The 19595-nt window shown below is 43.3% G+C and overlaps 1 protein-coding gene and 1 long non-coding RNA gene across 2 annotated transcripts in view; both read left to right on the top strand.

Annotated features, from left to right (window-relative positions):
- LOC306981091 (NACHT, LRR and PYD domains-containing protein 3-like) overlaps positions 1-19595 on the top strand; it is a gene marked incomplete at both ends in the record, with an annotated part of 491281 nt that overhangs the window by 95022 nt on the left and 376664 nt on the right. The gene's annotated exons all lie outside the window — the stretch shown is intronic.
- On the top strand, positions 14716-15394 carry LOC306980394. The gene is made up of 3 exons (XR_013794018.1): positions 14716-14888; positions 14996-15144; positions 15212-15394. It is a non-coding gene; the product is annotated as an uncharacterized lncRNA (long non-coding RNA).

Below are 19595 nucleotides of genomic sequence, written 5' to 3'. Positions count from 1 at the left end.
GGCCACATCTTTCTCGACTACAAATTCCTCATCTAAATGCCAATATTGATTTGTTAATTGGAACAAATGCACCCCAGTTGCTTGAACCCTGGGAGGTCATAAATAGCCATGGAAATGGCCCGTACGCAATAAGGACTGTTTTAGGATGGGTTGTGAATGGACCTCTCAAGGAAAATAAGAACGTCCTTTGCAAGACGGGACTTCCTGTGGCCACAGTGAACAACATCTCAGTTAACAAACTTGAAGAAATGATTAACCTTCAGTTCAATTATGATTTCAGTGAACAAATTGTGGATCAGAAGGCAATGTCAAGGGAAGATCTAACGTTTTTAGACATCATGGAAGATTCCGTCACGTTCCGAGATGGCCACTACAGCATGAAATTGCCATGGAAGTGTGGACAGCCTTCTCTCCCAAACAACATCAGCGTTGTCAAGCAAAGACTCCATGGACTTAAGCGACAATTTCAGAAGGATAAACAGTTTCATGAAGAATATGTCAAGTTCTTTACGGGTGTAATCGAAAAAGGCTATGCCGAGAAAGTACCTCAGAGTCAACTACACAAAGAAAATGGAACAGTATGGTACGTGCCACATCATGGAGTACGCCATTCAAAAAAGGACAAGCTACGTGTAGTGTTTGATGGCGGAGCAGAATATAAAGGAACGTCATTGAATCATAATTTGCTGCAAGGCCCCAATCTTACAAGTTCTTTGCTGGGAGTCCTTATTAGATTTCGCCAGGAACCCATTGCCTTCATGGGAGATATCGAAGCAATGTTTTATCAAGTAAGAGTGGCTGACGAGGACAGGGACTATCTCCGTTTTCTATGGTGGCCAAAGGGGGACTTCAGTCTTGATTTTGAGGAGTACAGGATGAACGTACATCTGTTTGGAGCAGTGTCGTCACCCAGTTGTGCTAGTTTTGCTCTTTTGAAAATGGCTGAAGACGGAGCTTCTCAGTTTGCCACACCGGTGATTGACACCATCAAGTACTATTTTTACGTGGACGATTGTCTGAAGAGTGTTTCTTCTGAACAGGAGGCAGTGGACATGGTCAAGGCTCTGACAGATATTTGCAAGAAAGGAGGATTCACTTTGACAAAATGGGTCAGTAACAGCAGGAAGGTATTGCATTCCGTGACGAGGGAGCACAGAGCCAAAGAATGGGAAACGCTGGATTTAGATCGAGATCAACTCCCTATGGAGAGAGCACTAGGGCTTGAGTGGTGTGTGGAGACGGACTCTTTTAAGTTTCGACTTGCATTGAAGCAGCGTCCATGTACAAGGAGAGGAGTATTGTCAGTCATCAGCTCCATATATGACCCCATAGGAATCCTGGCACCCGTAACTTTACCTGCTAAGATGTTGCTGCAAGAGTTCTCTCGGAGAAGATGTGGTTGGGATGATGAGGTCCCAGAGGACATTAAAGGCCTTTGGACAAAATGGCTGGCCGATTTGGAGAAGCTGTCCTCCTTCAAGGTTTTAAGATGCATCAAACCTAAAGATTTCGACCAACCCACATTTGTACAAATACATCATTTCTCAGATGCAAGTAGAGACGGCTACGGTGTTGCCAGTTACATCAGAATGGAAAATCGCAAGGGTCTCGTTCATGTCTCCTTCCTTCTCGGAAAGGCACGGGTCACCCCCCTAAAAAGTGTCACAATTCCACGATTGGAGCTAACTGCCGCCGTGCTTGCTACCAGAGTGGACCAGATGCTGAAATCTGAGTTACAACTACAGCTAAGCCCATCAATGTTTTGGACAGATAGCACGTCTGTCTTGAAGTATATACGCAATGAGGACAAACGTTTTCATACCTTTGTGGCCAATCGTATTTCAGCTATCAGAGAAACCACAGAGATATCCCAGTGGCACTACGTAAACACAAAGGAGAATCCGGCTGATCTGGCATCCAGGGGTTTGAAGGTTGATGGCCTACTGCATGGTGGAAAATGGATTGAAGGGCCAAAATTTCTCTCCAAGAACAAGGAAGAATGGCCAGCAAATGTTTGGGACAGCGTTCTTAGTCTGGACGACCCGGAAGTCAGGAGAGAAGTTGCTGTGAACGCAGTTACGAAAGAGCTCGTTTCTCCTACAGACAAACTAATCACCCATTTCTCCAATTGGCACAAGCTTAAAGTATCCGTGGCCTGGGTTTTGCGAGTCACTTCTTAAAAAAGCAAAATTGCCGGGCAGAGACCAAGTCCACCTTCATGGGACCACAAGATACAGGAAAGTCCAGCAGTTCGGAGAAATCGACCAACAAGGACATGGTATCTCATTTGGCGCTGCACGAATTGGCTCATGCTGAAGTTGCCATCGTAAGGTATTGCCAGAATCAACGGTTTCAAGAAGAAATAACAGCACTCTCCACTGGAAGGCCTGTTCCGAAGAGTAGTGAAATCTACAAACTAGACCCTCTTTTGGATGAAGGACTGTTGAGAGTTGGTGGACGGTTAAGTAAGGCAAATATGCCGGAGGAGTCAAAGCATCCCTTCATATTGTCCAAAGATATGCCCATTTCAGCACTCATACTGCAGCATATTCACACAAATTTGGCCCACGGCAGCAGAAATCACACGCTATCTATGTTGAGAAAAAGATTCTGGATTACAAATGCAAACTCGGCAGTAAGAAAGATGATTTCCAAATGCTGTTTGTGTAGGCGTTTCAACGGAAGACTTTGTGATCAAAAAATGTCAGATTTACCTCTGGAGAGAGTTTTACCTGATCAGCCTCCCTTCACAAATGTTGGCGTGGACTATTTCGGCCCTATTGAAGTTAAAAGAGGTCGAACCAGTTGCAAGCGCTATGGTGTTATTTTTACTTGCCTCGCAAGCAGGGCTGTTCATTTGGAGGTTTCACCATCTCTGGACACGGATGCCTGCATCAACGCAGTTTGCAGGTTTATCAGTAGACGAGGCCAAGTGTCCCGCATTTTCTCTGATAATGGGACTAATTTTGTTGGAGCCGCCAGAGAGCTGAAGGAAGCGATTTCAGCACTGGACAGCAACCGACTGCAACAGACTTTACAAAAGAGGGGAATACATTGGAGCTTCAATACCCCTGCAGCCTCGCATCATGGTGGCGTATGGGAGCGCATCATTCGTATGATCAGAAAGGTCCTTGGGTCAGTTTTAAAACTACAGACTTTGGACGATGATGCACTACATACAGTGCTTTGTGAGGCGGAGGCGACTTTGAATAGCCGACCTATAACAAAACTCTCAGAGGATCCAAAGGACCTTGAGCCTTTGACACCAAATCATATATTATTGATGAAGGGAAAGCCAATTTTTTCTCCTGGAGTGTTTGATGAACAAGATCTGTACGTTAAACGACGATGGAAACAGGTGCAATATATTGCAGACTTATTTTGGAAACGCTGGATAAAGGAATATCTGCCTCTGCTCCAAGAGCGACACAAGTGGAATCAAAAAAGGAGGAACTTGTTGATTGGAGACATCGTACTCATAGCCGATCCTGGAGCTCCTCGTGGAGCATGGCCAATTGGTAGAGTGCTGGAAACATTCTCAGATAAGAAAGGACTTGTGCGCTCAGTGAAAGTGAAAACTAAAACAAGCATAATAGAAAGACCAGTGACTAAACTTTGTCTCTTACAAGAGGCTCGGCCTGAAATATGATGTATAAAGCAAGATATCTGGCTCCATTGAGGGTTAATTGTTAAGTACGTTCCGCCCTTATACAATTAGGGGCCGGAGTGTTAGAGCCAGATCGGGTCTCAATGTATGTACCTTTTTTGTTTTGCTTGGTGCTTTCTACCACCAGGGGGTGGTGTGGGCGTCATCACCTGTAGGCGGGTTAAATAGGCCTTGGTACTTCCTTTCGGCACGCTACCGGAAGGAAGCATACGTCTTTAGACCGTTGTGCGGGAAGGTTTGTGTGCATTTTTAATGAACTTTTAACGTTGGATTCACTGGATTTTATTGGTTAAATGGATTGTATTAATAAAGCTTCGGATATACTTTCACACGGATCTATGGCTGGAAGATTATTTTCTTATGTATCGACATATGCCAACAAACAACAACGCGTCGAAGATTTCTTTTGGTAGCTAGTAGCTGCTCATGTTCACGTTGAAGAGCATGACACTACAGATGGATATAATCAGTATCATGTTGACAGACCGGGAAAACGCGGAGGAGGTGTGGCATTGTGTGTCAAAGAAACATACTCATGTAAGATTGTTGAAAGGATGTCTGTGGCTATTGAAGGTCTTATAGAATGTGTGGCAGTGGAGATTGAGTTGGAAACAAAGCAACAAATTACTATAGCCTGTGTTTACAGAGCGCAGGGCTCAAACGTAGAAGTATTTAAAGATAAACTCACTGAACTTGTGGATTGTACAATGTTTAACAAGACCATGTGGTTATGTGGTGATATTAATGTTGACTTAAAGGTCCTATATCATGCAAAATCGACTTTATGGAGCTTTTAGCCATGTTGTTATGCTATTTCCTTATCAAAAACACCCCCAGAGTGGTTTGTGGCTTCATTCACGCAGCTCTCAGTAATCCTCCTGAATCCTGCTCTCTGAGGCTCCGCCCTCCTGCTCTCTGAGGCTCCGCCCTCTCCTGGTGAACGACTGAGCGTTCAGTTGTGTCGTCACAGCGGAACGGAAGTGCTCGACGTCTGTAATGTAATGTCTTAATTCTATGCTTAAGGCCTGATTTTAATTTGTAAAACAGCGTTTTCATTATTTTTGTCGTAAGAGAGAGAGAAAAAAAAAAGAAATAAATAAAAAAAAAAAAAAGAAAGGATGTGCCCGAGGTTCTTCCAGGTCAGCTGTGGCCAAAACAAACACATCCCTGAGCGTCTGAACAGATCAGTCATGTTTGCGCTGCAGCTGAAGATGGAGCTCATTATAACTGGACACACCTGTTCTTTATTCTTACCTAACGATAATGTCACGGACGGAGAAAAAGAAGCGTGTTTGGCTACGAGGACGAGGAGTTTATTCAACCTTTTTCAGGAAGAGGCCACGCTGAGACCCGAAGGTCGGGTCTCAGCTAGTATTAAAGAAACTTGGAAAATCCTAAACAAGGTTATGAAACCAAATTCTCAGAGCAAAAATCTACCTGAGTATTTTGAACACAAAGGAAAGGTTATTAATAATGGAACAGATATCGCAAATGAGTTTAATTCCTACTTTGTCAATGTCGGACCCAATATTGCAAAAAGACTTGAAAAATCCAATCATGCGGCAGGTGTAATAGTGCAACAGGAGGCAGTAGAATCCTACAGTCAATGTTCATCAATGACATCACTGAAACAGAAATCTTAGATATTGTGAGAAAGTGCAAAACGAAGACTTCTTGTGATGGTGATGGAATAGACATGATCATTTAAAAACAAAACGATAGATTGTATCCTTCAACTTATATTTTCAATCTTTCTTTTAGTTCAGGGGTTTTCCCTCAAAAAATAAAGACTGCAAAAATAATGCCTATTTTTAGAAAAGGAGATAAACATGAGTTTAATAATTATCAACCTGTTTCAATTTTCTCACAGTTTTCTAAAATTGCTGAACAATGGTTTACGCATAAATTAGATTTATTTTTGGGAAAAAAAGATTTACTTTTTGATTACCAATATGGATTCTCATCCAATAGATCAACCTCTGTTGCACTAATTCACTTGACTGAAGAAATTCTTGCTGCAATAGACAAGAAGCAGTATCTGGTCAGCATATTTCTGGACTTACAGAAAGCGTTTGACACTGTCAACCATAACCTATTGTTGAAAAAACTACAACACTACGGACTAAGGGGTCAGATATACAAATGGCTTGAAAGCTACTTAAGTAACAGAAACCAATATGTTCAATTTAAACACTATAACTCAGACTGTAGAACTGTTGTATGTGGAATCCCCCAGGGTTCAGTAATTGGCCCTAAACTTTTTATATTATTTATTAATGATATCTTTGAGGCTTCCAAGGACATTATTTGTTTGTTGTTTGCTGACGACACAACTGTGTTTAAGTCTGGAACAGATTTAAATGAATTAATGGCCAATATCAAAAGGGAAATGACAGTATTAAAGACATGGTTTGATTATAATAAACTGTTCTTAAACTGGGATAAGACAAATTATATGGTGTTAGAAATAAGAAAAATGCATGTACAAAACTAGTTATTGAAGATGTAAATATTGAATGTGTCTCAGAAATCAAATTTTTGGGGGTTATCCTAGACAGCAAACTTAGCTGGAAGCCTCATATCGACCACATCAAAGGGAAAGTTAGTAAAAATATTGGTATCCTATATAAGGTTAAACACACGTTGGATGAGGCTTCATTATAGCTTTTATACTCAGCCTTAATAGTTCCTTATATAACATATACTGTACTGAAGTGTGGGGAAATGCAGGCACCAGTTATACAGAAAGGCTGTTCTTACTCCAGAAGAAAACTATAAGAACTGTGACTCTTAAAGGTCCACGAGACACAAACAAACTGTTTATAAAACTGCAGACCTTCAAATTGCAGTTTAATGAATTGGTCAAATTTAAAATACTACAAATTATGTGGAGAGTGAAAAATAAGTTGGTGCCAATACATATTCAAAACAAATTTGTGTTAATCACAGATAGTAACAACAGAAGAAAGGGCGATTTCTGGGTTCCATTTTCACACTTCACAGAAACAAAAGGGGTTTCTTGTAAAAGGGATCAGTTTATGGAATTCTTTGGACACTGTTCAAAAATCATGTAACACTATCACTCAATTCAATAAAATGTATAAAAAAAATGTACTTGGAAAATACAAAGGCAACGAAACATAAGAACCAATGTTTTGACAAATTTGAAACAGTCATTGATTTAGATGTAAAGTATTATTGTACCTTAATATGGGATGAAACAAATCAAAAACGGGTGAACCGTCTGTTCAGAGCCAGCTCAGATTTTGGGGAAAAAAAGAAAAGGGGGCATGAAATTTATAAGACAATGTCTTCCTCGTGCTCCTATTCAGCATTGAATACTTTGCTGTTGCTGTTGTTGTTATTATTGTGTCTGTAATAACGCCATGGCCCAAAATATTTGATCAAACTAGCCTCTGTTTAGCTTAGGATTTCTCAGGAACCGAGACACGTAGAATTAAAGTGTTTCCACCTCCTGAGAGCTGAGAGTCTCAGCTTTCAAACGAGCCACAGCCTGTGTCCATAACTATAACACAGACTACACTGTGGTGCTACAAATATCATGAAAAATGGTCTGGATTGTTGGCACTCAATGTGTTAAATGTCATTTTAAAAATGATCACAAAATAAATGTAATATTTTCATCTATTTATGCTTTTTATACATTAAGATTTGTATATTGTTCAAACTATATTTTATTATAGTTAGACTTTAGACTTTAGACTAAACAATTTGTGGAAAAGTTTTTTTTAAATTAACTCTTCAGTTTAAATTCATGACTTTCATTCAAGATGTGTCTTCGTGTTTGTTTAATCTGTTTTATCTCTGGACTTTAAGAACTTTATTTATTCATGTATTATTTTATTCAGATTGTGGAGCTGTGGTTTGTCAGAGATCAGCTGTTCCTCTCTGGCCTCAGCTCTGAAGTCCAACCCCTCACATCTCACTGAGCTGGAGCTGAGTAATAACAGACTGTCTGACTCAGGAGTGTCTCATCTGTGTGAATTTCTGCAAATGACGGACTGTCGCCTGCAGATTCTCAGGTCAGTTCACTGTCTCTGTGTCAGGGCTCAAGTTTATCGCAAACTATGAACAAAACAGTTTTAGATTTTTTTTTCTTTTGTTCATGACAAAAAATAAAAAATAAAATAAATCATAGAAATTAAAGTTTTGTAAATATTGTGTTAAAAGAGACGGAACAAAATAAATGAAATTCATCTACATTTAGATGTGTATATTGCTCAAACAATATTTTAAAAAGTTTTACAAATAATTTGACTTTAAATGGTTTGTGAAAAAATATAAATATTAGAAACTATTCAGTTTTGTATTCATGACTTTTATTATTCAAGATGTGTCTTTGTGTTTGTTTTATATGTTTTATCTCTGGACTTTAATCACTTCATTTATTCTTTATTCAGATTGAGTCTCTGTGGTTTGTCAGAGATCAGCTGTTCCTCTCTGGCCTCAGCTCTGAAGTCCAACCCCTCACATCTCACTGAGCTGGAGCTGAGTAATAACAAAGCCCTGTCTGACTCAGGAGTGTCTCATCTGTGTGAATTTCTGCAAATGTCAGACTGTCGCCTAAAGATTCTCAGGTCAGTTCACTGTCTCTGTGTCAGGGCTCAAGTTTTTTTTTTTTGTGACAAAAACAATTAATTTGAGCTACCACCTTAACGTGGTGGGGTTGTTTGAGCCCGAATGATCCGAGGAGCTATGTTGTCTGGGGCTTTATGCCCCTGGTAGGGTCTCCCATGGCAAACAGGTCCGAGGTGACGAGTCAGACGAAGAGCAGCTCAGAAGACTCTTATGGATGCACAACAATCAAGGACCGTGACGTCGCCCGGCATGGCGCAGTCGGGGCCCCACCCTGGAGCCAGACCTGGGGTTGGGGCCTGAACGCGAGCGTCTGGTGGCCGGGTCTCTGCCCACGGGGCCCGGCCGGGCACAGCCCGAAGGGACGATGTGGGCCCGCCCTCCTGTGGACCCACCACCCGCAGAGGGATCCCTAGGGGTCGGGTGCGGAGAGGACTGGGTGGCAGTCAGAGGCAGGTGCCTCGACGACCTGGTCCACATGCACAGCTTCTGGCGTTCGGGACATGGAACGTCAATTCACTGGGGGGGAGGAGCCTGAGCTTGTGCGGGAGGTTGAGAGATACCGACTAGATGTAGTCGGGCTCACCTCCACGCACAGCTTGGGTTCCGGATCCCGACTCCTGGAGAGAGGCTGGACTCTCCACTTTTTCTGGAGTTGCCCGCGGGGAGAGGCGGCGGGCTGGGGTGGGTTTGCTCATATCCCCCCAGCTCAGCCGTCACGTGTTGGAGTTCACCCCGGTGGACGAGAGGGTCGCGTCCCTACGCCTTCGGGTCGGGGACAGGTCTCTCACCGTTGTTTCGGCCTACGGGCCCAACATCGGTGCAGAGTACCCGGCCTTCTTGGAGTCCCTGGGAGGGGTACTAGATAGTGCTCCGACTGGGGACTCCATTGTTCTGCTGGGGGACTTCAACGCCCACATGGGTAACGACAGTGAGACCTGGGAGGGAGTGATTGGGAGGAACGGCCTCCCCGATCTGAAGCCGAGTGGTGTTCTGTCATTGGACTTCTGTGCTAGTCGCAGTTTGTCCATAACAAACACCATGTTCGAGCACAAGGGTGTCCATAAGTGCACGTGGCACCAGGACACCCTAGGCAGGAGGTCGATGATCGACTTTGTAGTTGTGTCGTCTGACCTCCGGCCGCGTGTCTCGGACACTCGGGTAAAGAGAGGGGCTGAGCTGTCAACCGATCACCACCTGGTGGTGAGCTGGATCCGCTGGCAGGGGAGGAAGCCGGTCAGACCTGGCAGGCCCAAGCGTGTTGTGAGGGTCCGTTGGGAACGTCAGGCGGATCCCTCTGTCAGTGGGGTCTTCAACTCCCACCTCCGGAAGAGCTTCACCCAGATTCCGGGGGAGGCTGGGGACATGGAGTCCGAGTGGACCATGTTCTCCTCCTCCATTGTCGATGCGGCTGCTCGTAGTTTTGGCCGTAAGGTGCCTGTCGCGGCGGCAATCCCCGAACCCGGTGGTGGCGCCCGGAAGTAAGGGATGCCGTCAAGCTGAAGAAGGAGTCCTACCTGGCCTTGTTGGCTTGTGGGACTCATGAAGCAGCTGAGAGGTACCGGCAGGCCAAGCGTGCTGCGGCTCGTGCGGTCGCGGAGACAAAAACTCGTGTCTGGGAGGAGTTCGGGGAGGCCATGGAGGAAGACTATCGGTCGGCCTCGAGGAGATTCTGGCAAACCGTCCGGCGCCTCAGGAGGGGGAAGCAGTGCTTCACCAACACTGTTTACAGTGCGGGTGGGGGGCTGCTGACCTCGACTGGGGATGTCGTCGGACGGTGGAAGGAGTACTTCGAGGACCTCCTCAATCCCGTCGTCACGTCTTCCGATGGGGAAGCAGAGGCTGGGGACTCGGAGGTGGGCTCGCCCATCACCGGGGCTGAAGTCACCGAGGTGGTGAGAAAGCTCCTCGGTGGCTCCGGGGGTGGATGAGATTCGCCCTGAGTACCTTAAGTCTCTGGATGTTGTAGGACTGTCTTGGCTGACACGTCTCTGCAACATCGCGTGGCGGTCGGGGACAGTGCCCCTGGATTGGCAGACCGGGGTGGTGGTCCCTCTCTTTAAGAAGGGGGATCGGAGGGTGTGTTCCAATTACAGAGGAATCACCCTCCTTAGCCTCCCCGGTAAGGTCTACTCCAGGGTGCTGGAGAGGAGGATCCGGCCGATAGTTGAACCTCGGATACAGGAGGAACAATGCGGTTTTCGTCCTGGTCGTGGCACACTGGACCAGCTCTATACCCTCCGTCGAGTGCTCGAGGGTTCGTGGGAGTTCGCCCAACCAGTCCACATGTGTTGTGTGGATCTGGAGAAAGCGTTCGACCGCGTCCCTCGTGGTGCCCTGTGGGGGGTGCTCCGGGAGTATGGGGTCCGGGGCCCTCGTGGTGCCCTGTGGGGGGTGCTCCGGGAGTATGGGGTCCGGGGCCCTCTGTTAAAGAACAACTAAACACCAAATCAACTTTTTTTTGCTGATAAACTATCTATATGGGTCATTAACACAGTTATCTACATGTTCTTAAAATTATTTTGACATTTTAGTGCAAACTTGTTCAAAATCCAATTTTTGTGTACAAAACTGCCTGTCCAGCGCCACTCACGTTAGAACAGCACTTACTACATTTGAATTTAGGGGTTGGCTGATGACGTACCATCCTTCGTCACCGTACCATCGTTCGTCATCAAGTCTGCCGCTGTGGTATAAAAGCTGACCCCTCCCCTAAAGGCTCTGTAGCGAGTTGGAGTTGGAACAGAGCGAGCGAGTTTTTTCACAGCGATTATCAGGTTTGCGTTATTAGTATAATACTTAGTCAGTTAGCTTATCTAAATTTAATATAGTTTATCCCTAGTAGTAGGCCTAGTTGTTTTATAGTATTAGTTAGTCTTTAGCTTTATTGTCAGTGTTAGAATAGCTTCCGTTTAGCATAGCCATTAGCATTTAGCTTTAGTTGTATTGTTTAGTGAGCATTAGTGTAGTGTAGTGTTTTGTATAGTTAAATTGTAAGTATGGGGAGGAGGTGTATTGTAGTGGGCTGCTGTAGTTCTACAGGTTTACATGGTGTCCCTGTAGACTTAGAGATTAGGCGCCAGTGGTTGCGCGCAATTGGCTTGGGCGAAGGTGAACTCCCTTTCCGTGCCGGAGTTTGTGATATACATTTTTCGCGGGATTCCTACTCCAACGCAATGGCGTTTGAAATGGGCTTCTCCAAGCAGCTGTTCTTGAAGAGTGAGGCAGTCCCCACCCTGGCTCTCCCCACCCTGGCTCTCCAAACACTGCAGCCACGCCATGCCGGACACTCCTCGGGCCATTTGGAGGTAAAAGTCCAAAAAAAGGATCGATATGTTGTCTGTATATATGTATTTACAGCTTTGATTTGATTTTGGGGTTGAACTTGATAGTTAAAGTTTCTATGTATGTGTTGTTATAATATAGTTACTGCATAGAGCAGTGTAGTAGCCTACATCCGCTAATTTTATCACTGTACCGAGTCCCAGTACACTGACGTGTGCTGTGTACTGGGACTCGGTAGCCTGTTGCTGCGCAAAAGGCTTGTTGTTGGAGCAGCGTGCTGAGCTAATCCTCTTTGGTTATTGTGGTTTGTTGCATACGGTGCAGTGTGTAATGGGGCGTTTTACATCACCACTGATGATCCGCATGTTACACCGCTGTAACGACATGATAACTTTTCTGCCGCTCAGATTCATAATTTAGCTAGTGGCAGCGCGCTAATGCATCAGTCTGCACAACAACAACAACATTACGCTGACATAGTGCGCAACTGTGCATGAGACCGGGTACAAGTTTTACGATGACTATAGCTTTCATATTTCACAATATCAAGCTAACCTAAAAGCTAATGTATAAAGCTAGCGTATGACTAGAAATAACTATGAGGCCAGACTGACCGTGCTCTGCGCGCTCTGCGCTCGTTTTACGCGCCATCGTGGTCAGTGAGGAGAGGGCTGACCACTCCGGGTGGACCGTGCGGCTTTTGGGCGCTCACAGATATCAGCGGTTCAGTCGTGGTGTCTGTTGATCATGCTAATGTCGCCAAGTTTACTGAAACTTATCTGAAGTTCAAAGTCCTATTTGGACTTGCAGCTATTCAAATCTAAGAACCTATTTGGAAGCTTTTAGTCGTCCACTGTAGCCAGACTGAACATGATATCAATTTTGGGTTTGTATGCTATTGGGTAGCTCCAAGAACTATCACCTTATTCAGCATGTATGTGTTTGCGTGTCTTTCATAAGAGTTACACAATATGCATGATCAAATGTTACTGTGTTTTTAGCCAAAACCCACCCGAGAAATTGGCTGTCAGACTGATGCACCCCTTAGCATGCATGAATCTGTCCAGGCCAATTTGAAACCTGCTAGGAGAAGCAAAGGTGATTATTGTCGGGAGCTTTTGCTGATTATTTTGTGTTGTAACTCTTGCGTAGTGCATTATTAACCTTTTTTTTTTTTTTTTTACACAGCCATCCAGGTACAACCTCATTGCAGGAGCATGTCTTCCAATACGGAGACCTTGCTGGAGGTTCAGTTTCCTGAAGCTCCCATGGCAACCTCTACACCGGTCAAAAGACCAAGGTGCGAGGTGTCAGCCTCTGACCCCACCTACCATCTGGATGGAAGTGCGAGCTCCCTGAACTGTACTGGGTAAAATATAAATGAACTTATGGATGTAGCCTATCTTTAAAATATGTCACCTAAGGTTTTCAAGTTTTCTGTCTAAGTTATAATATACATTTTTCAGATATGAAGGTCTACATTTATTTTTGTTGTTGTTATTTTGCCATACAGAACCCCCATACAAGTCCCTCCACATAAACAAAAAAAGTACATCGTTTATGAGGACCAACTGTTGGGGCTATTCCGGAGCTGTCCTGTTTGCACCCGACATTGTGTTATCGACACAGTGACAGTTGGCACACTGCTCCGGGTGAAGCAGCAATGTCCTCATTGCGAGTACTTTAACCAGTGGTCCAGCCAGCCACTGGTGAACAACATTCCTGCTGGAAACCTTCAGCTTTGTGCAGCAGTATTGTTTACTGGCTCATCTATTCGTCAGGTTTCAAAGGTAGAGCAATAATATTTTTTATTTTTTTATCATAGTTCCATATCTTTTCAGTTGATGACATGTGTTCACGTTTTATAGTTCCTCAGGGCCTTCAATGTTCAGGGACTGTCTGAGCAGTGCTTTTATAAGCATCAAGCCAAGCTCCTCATCCCAACAGTCAATTGGCAGTGGAAGCTTGAGCAGGATGAACGTGTCATGGAGGCTGTTGCTGGTGGGGCTATGACACTGGGTGGCGATATGCGAGCCGATTCACCTGGTAATTCTTTATCTAAAAGCTTTTGACAGATTTGAATGAAAGTTGGGTTAAGTGTATATTTTGTTATTGTAGGACACTCTGCAAAATACGGGAGCTATACAATGATGAATCTTAAAGCTAACCGGGTAATTGACATTCAGCTTGTTCAGGTAAGTCGCATAACATGTTTCGTTCACAGGACATCACAACATTATTAACAATATTGTGGCTAAAAGTTGTGGCACTATTCAAAATGATGTGCTTTATGGCAGGTTTATTAATACTAATTTACAAATCAATCTGTCAATATATTTGTTGATTTTCAGTTTGGAGATTCCTTTAATTAAAAAAAATGACATCACAACATACTTTGTGACTTGTTACCTATAAAAACTATTATTTGCCCAACAATTACACTGAAGACTGTTTACAATGTAGTGACGTCATTTGAACACAACTAGTTACCTGCTAACATGTAGATTGGAATAAATCTTTTTGCTTTGGCAGAGTAATGAAGTGGGGAACAGTGTCCGTATGGAGAAGGAGGGATTTGTCCGTAGTCTGACAATGCTTGAAGAGAGGGGTGTTGAGGTGCAAGCGATTGTTACGGACCGACACTCAGGCGTCCAGAAGTTTTTACGGGAACAAAGACCGGATATCAATCACTACTTTGATCCTTGGCACATGGGGAAGGGTATGTATTTCAGTAATTGTAAATTGTAATGTGTAGTTTTATGTGTGTTTCTATTTGTGTACCTCGTTTAAAAAATACATTTAATTTTCTTTGGTGGGGCGTCCCAGGAATTGGAAAAAAAATGGATGAGCTGGGGAAGAAAAGGGGAACAGAGGATGTAACGATGTGGAAAAAAAGCATCGTTAATCATCTGTACTGGTCGGCAACAACGTCCTCCTCAGGTGACGAGGCTGTGGCCAAGTGGACATCTGTGGCCAACCATGTTCAGAATGTCCACATTCACCAAAACCCCCTGTTCCCTCGCTGTATTCACGAGCCTTTGGTTGGGGATCATGCAAGAGTGTGGCTAAAACCAAGTATGTGTAATTACAACTGCTCCTCCCTTAGTCAATATCACATTTATATTAATCGTTTACTCTTGGCATATCAATATGTCCTTTTCTTTGTAGGCACAGCAGCATGTGAGAGGCTAAGTGGTATTGTGTTGGCACCACGTTTTGTAAAAGATGTAGCGAAAATAAGCCCACAATACCACACATCGCACATCGAGGCATTCCATAGCCTGATCATCCGATTCTCTCCCAAAAGTGTGGGCTTCTCATTCAGAGGAATGCTGGCCAGGTAATGAATCCTAAAGGTTCAACAAATGTTCACTTTCAAAGTTATTTTATCTCTTTGAAATGTTTAGAAAAAAATACAGATATTAATGTTCATATGTGATATTTTAGGCTACAGGTCGCTGCTTTGCACTATAATGAAAATGCAAATAGGGCACATGCTGCGACGTCTGTTGGGGAGCTGAGGTATGCCATAGTGTACCCAAAATACAAGAAGGGAGACTACACAGTGAGAGCCATGAAAACCAACCCTACTTCATGTAAGTCATATTTATTTAAACTAACATGAGTGTTGAGGATAAACGTTGATCTTTTTTTTTTTTCTAGACTACGTTGACAAGCTTATGGAGCTGCTTTTTGAAAGGGTGGTGGAGGATGCCCGTCCTTATCAGGACTACTCTGACAGAGTACCTGTGCCTGAACCACTCTGTGCCAAGTTTGAAAAACCTGAAAAACAGGAGGCTGTAAGCAGGCACAGGTCCAGGTTTGTCCACAGCACGTAAGGTGAGCAACACAACACAAACTTTTACTCTCTGTATTTAAAATACAAATGCCAATATTCCACTTTTACATTAACATTTTTAGTGATGCGCTAGTCCAAAAATGTATGTTGACCTTTTTTGCATTCTGACCTAAATACAGTTGTAATTAATCTGCAACGTTAGTGTTGGTATGTTGGTTAAATGGGCACTAATCACTTTTTTATTCTGTGGCTCCAAATGGAAAAAAGAACAACAAGAACAAGAACCACAAGTTTTTTAGGTAAGAATAAAATGACCTCACTCACTACTTTTACCCTTGGCACATTGGAGGGGGTATGCATTTTTTTTGTAAATGCTGCCATAGTATGGTTATTGTACAGTTGTCTTATATTACTTAATGTATTGCTCATGTTCCAGTTGGTAAAAGAAGAGACTCTGCTATTATGTTGGCTCCGTGGTTCTGAAGGATGTTGAGAAAAAGCCATAACATTCAAAATATCCCCCAAAACTGGGCTCCTCGTCGGAAAGAATGTTGGCCAGGTAGTGAGTAAAAGATTTTGTGTAATTTGTAAATTTTACTTTAATATTTAAAAATGATGTTACAACATTTTGTGTTTGTCATTTTTAGGTCAAAATTGTGATACTGCAACAGAAATCCATGGTCACACACTGCACATGCTTGGGAGCTGAGGTACTCCATCGATTTCCCAAAGTTCAAACATGGCCAGTGCACACTGTGAACCGGGAAGACCAAGTCTATCATACTGTAAATGGCACATTTTGGGGGGGGGGGTATGTTGCTTGAGTGACAAAACAATCTTGCTTTGCTTACAGTCAAGCTGATGGCACTGCACAAACGAGGATGTGAGCAACGTAGGTCATGATTCTTCAAGAGCTCATAAGGTGGGAAATGTTAGAAGTTTGACAAAAAATGTACTGTACAGCAAGACCTTCCAGAATGAAATTATGTGTTGTCTTACATATGTTGCATGACAATATTACTTACTACATAATTTAGATGACTGTATTATTAAAATTAATACATTTGGGATTTTTTTTCTTTTATTTTCTCTCTCTCCCAGATTTATCTGGCATAGTCTATGGCAATGAGGACCAACAGTGTTTCAGAAGCAAAAGATGTCAGCCAAGTGCTGCCGCTAACCATGAACTAAAATCTCATGTGTGGTCACAGGTATCTCCAGTGTAGATTTGCTGCATCCCACATAACAATAGGTGGCGTTCACAATTCAGAATTCTATTTCAGTTGGAGGGCAGGTGCTAATACAACTCTATGGGAGAGAAACAGTTTTTGAAAGAAATTCCCAAAATTGTAGTATCCAAATGTTTTCCCTGATAATTTTTTAATAGCCATTGGATTCACAAACCTGCCACATTATTTTCATGGCTGCAAGTCCTTTCTACTGACCAACATCACACTCATGTTTTTGAATTTTGTCACCACTTTTGGATGCCTTTATGAGGAAATAATTAGACCATAGTTCATATGTGCTGGAAGAGACGACTTAGAACTTTGTGGCAGTTTTTGTTTCATGTGACTTTGTGTGGGAATTACTGAAAAATTAGCAATAAAATAGTTGCCCTTCCGTCTCAATTTTAAACTATGGGCTCTTTAGAATGTTGTGATGTCACGTGAACGCAGCCTATTGTAACAAAACTGGTAGTCTAGGAGTATAATTTTAATTTATTGTCTCCCACTCTCAAACACTCCATTCATCCTGGCCTATTGTACATGTTTTTAGTGGTGAAGTATAAGTGCTAACCAATGCGCCGCTCAGTGCAATCTATTAGCCTGTCTTGTAGTTCCGAGTTTACACCACCAGATGGGGAAATATTTTTCAGTATTGATTGGCAAACTAACTATATATAATATGTGTAATATTTATTTCTAGACAATGCTTCAAACTCACAACAACTGTCTTGAAAAATTGTGCAGACACAAACATCGCATTGCATCTTTTAGATATGTAATTTTATTTTATTTGTTGTCCATGTAGAGTCCGGGTGGAACTCACCTCTGGCTACATTTTTATTTGGCTCTGCCTTTCACCTTTCTTGAAATGGACTCATAGACCGGTAACCAACCACATATATAACAATGTAGTGTGGTCATTCAATCCATCATGAACATGTAATTCAGATGTATCAAGTTTTGATTCATAGTGTGCAGGCCTTTGCTGAGGATGACTGATTACTCTGATTGCCTCCGCTGTTTATGCTGTGGACTGTTGGAATAGGAGACCAGGGCAACACAAAGCTCCTTCATGGATCCATCAGAGGATCTTCATCGACACTGCTGTCAGACTTACAGGAACTACGTGCAGTACATTCTGTATTTACACATACATGCCATCAGTGTCACTGTATCAGCTACAGTCACCTTCACTATGACTGTCATTTGTAAGTTGTTTTATTTTTTCTTTTTTTTTGTGCCTATTCAAGTTATATAAACTATTTTTTTGCTTTGTTTGTTAATGTTTTATTCATTGTACATAAAGGACTTTTATTCTAAGTACCTGTTTTAAAATTTACTTTCACTGACTGCTCAAAAAAGTGTGAATATTTGTAGAGGTGCAGCCTGTCTTACAAAAGCTGTCTGCATAGATATTGAGAGTAAAAGTGAATCATAAAAGCATGATTTCAAATTTAAATTGGAATTTAATAAAACAAAAATATAATGTTGAACAAATGAACAAAACATAAAATAAACTAAAACTCCAGTGGAGGGAGAAACCCAATGTACTCCCCATCTTCAGGGAACTCCTGGCGGATCCTGCTCACGGCGCAGGAGGGGATGACCACGCGTATGTGCTCACCCAAATACCCCCAGCACCACCGGACTAAATTTCTGTAGGCCAGGTGCCTATAAGAGCTGAAAGAAAGGTGGTGCATGCGTTTTAAACAAAGTCACAAATTACTGAATAGATACTATAATCTACCTATAAACTAACCTGTTCACCATTGACTCCGGCATGTCTCCAAACAGTTGTACGTATGTGGCGTACACTGCCTGGAGAACATACGGGTTGAGAGCCACTGGCTCAAATCCGGGGTGCTGGGTAATGCAGGTGTCCACACCCACCTGCTGACATCTGCGCATTACCTATGACAGCCATCATGTCAGTCATAATTTGAATAATGAAGTAGTGCAGTCAAAAGGTTTGAGTGTGTTAATTGCGTGTTTTGTGCACATTACTTAACATATTTGTATAATTATGTTGGGGTATAATTTCTATCAAAAATACCTTCGGGGTCTCCCTACAGCACACATTTTCTCGTGGAGACAAGAAGGTGCAGTGGCCGCAGGTGCACCTATTGAGGCAGAGTCAACAATATTATAACTATATTATAACACAATATATAGTCTTAGGTCTGACTGGGGTCATTAATTACATTTACAGTGGTTAAATTTGACAAAAAGGCCAAGCAAAGGGCCGCAACATAAGGAGTTTGTTTATGATTATATGAGAATGTGTTATATAATTGCTCCCCCTGTGTCAAAGATTCGATTCAGCAGGTTAGCATTTGGAATACGGATCCCTACAGGATTGCTCTTCAAGACCTGTGACCTACATGCAGAATGTACTTTTTATGCAACTATACCATTGGGAAACCGGCCCCATTCGGTGGCACTCTGCTGCCACTGCCGCCTCCGCTAGCTCCGCAGCCTCGGCTCCCCCGGTGGCGCCGGCTAGCTCGCGAGCTAGCGGCTCAAACTGATAGGGCTGAGGGCCTGTGTCGGCCTCCGCCGCTCCCTCGTCTCTCTCAGCCTCCGGAGAGGAAGGTGGAGAAAAGTCCTCCACCTCCCAAGACCGATCGGTCGCAAACGAGCTAGCGTCGCTGTGGTCACTCATTTTTATTTATTTTTCCAGTGAATGCCAAGGCCACTGTCAATCACAGCCTAGACCCGCCCAACATTCACCCCCCCGCCTGTCCCCTTTAGTCCTCCAGGCTACGCCCCTTTTGGAGGGAGATTTGAACAGAGAATGTGAGTGACGTAAGCCTCAAGTAGCGGGGGTGAGAATCTCTTTAAGGGCTGTCCGTTCCCTGTATGAGCAGCAGGAGCTTGGTTTATGGCCGGCAGTAAGTCAGACCTGTTCCCGGTGCGTGTTGGTCTCCGCCAGGGCTGCCCTTTGTCACCGGTTCTGTTCATCACCTTTATGGACAGAATTTCTAGGCGCAGCCAGGGGCCGGAGGGTGTCCGGTTTGGG

Source organism: Gobius niger (assembly GCF_951799975.1).
Source record: "Gobius niger genome assembly, chromosome: 21".
Classification (NCBI taxonomy): domain Eukaryota; kingdom Metazoa; phylum Chordata; class Actinopteri; order Gobiiformes; family Gobiidae; genus Gobius; species Gobius niger.
This window is presented reverse-complemented; position numbering and strand designations above follow the sequence as displayed.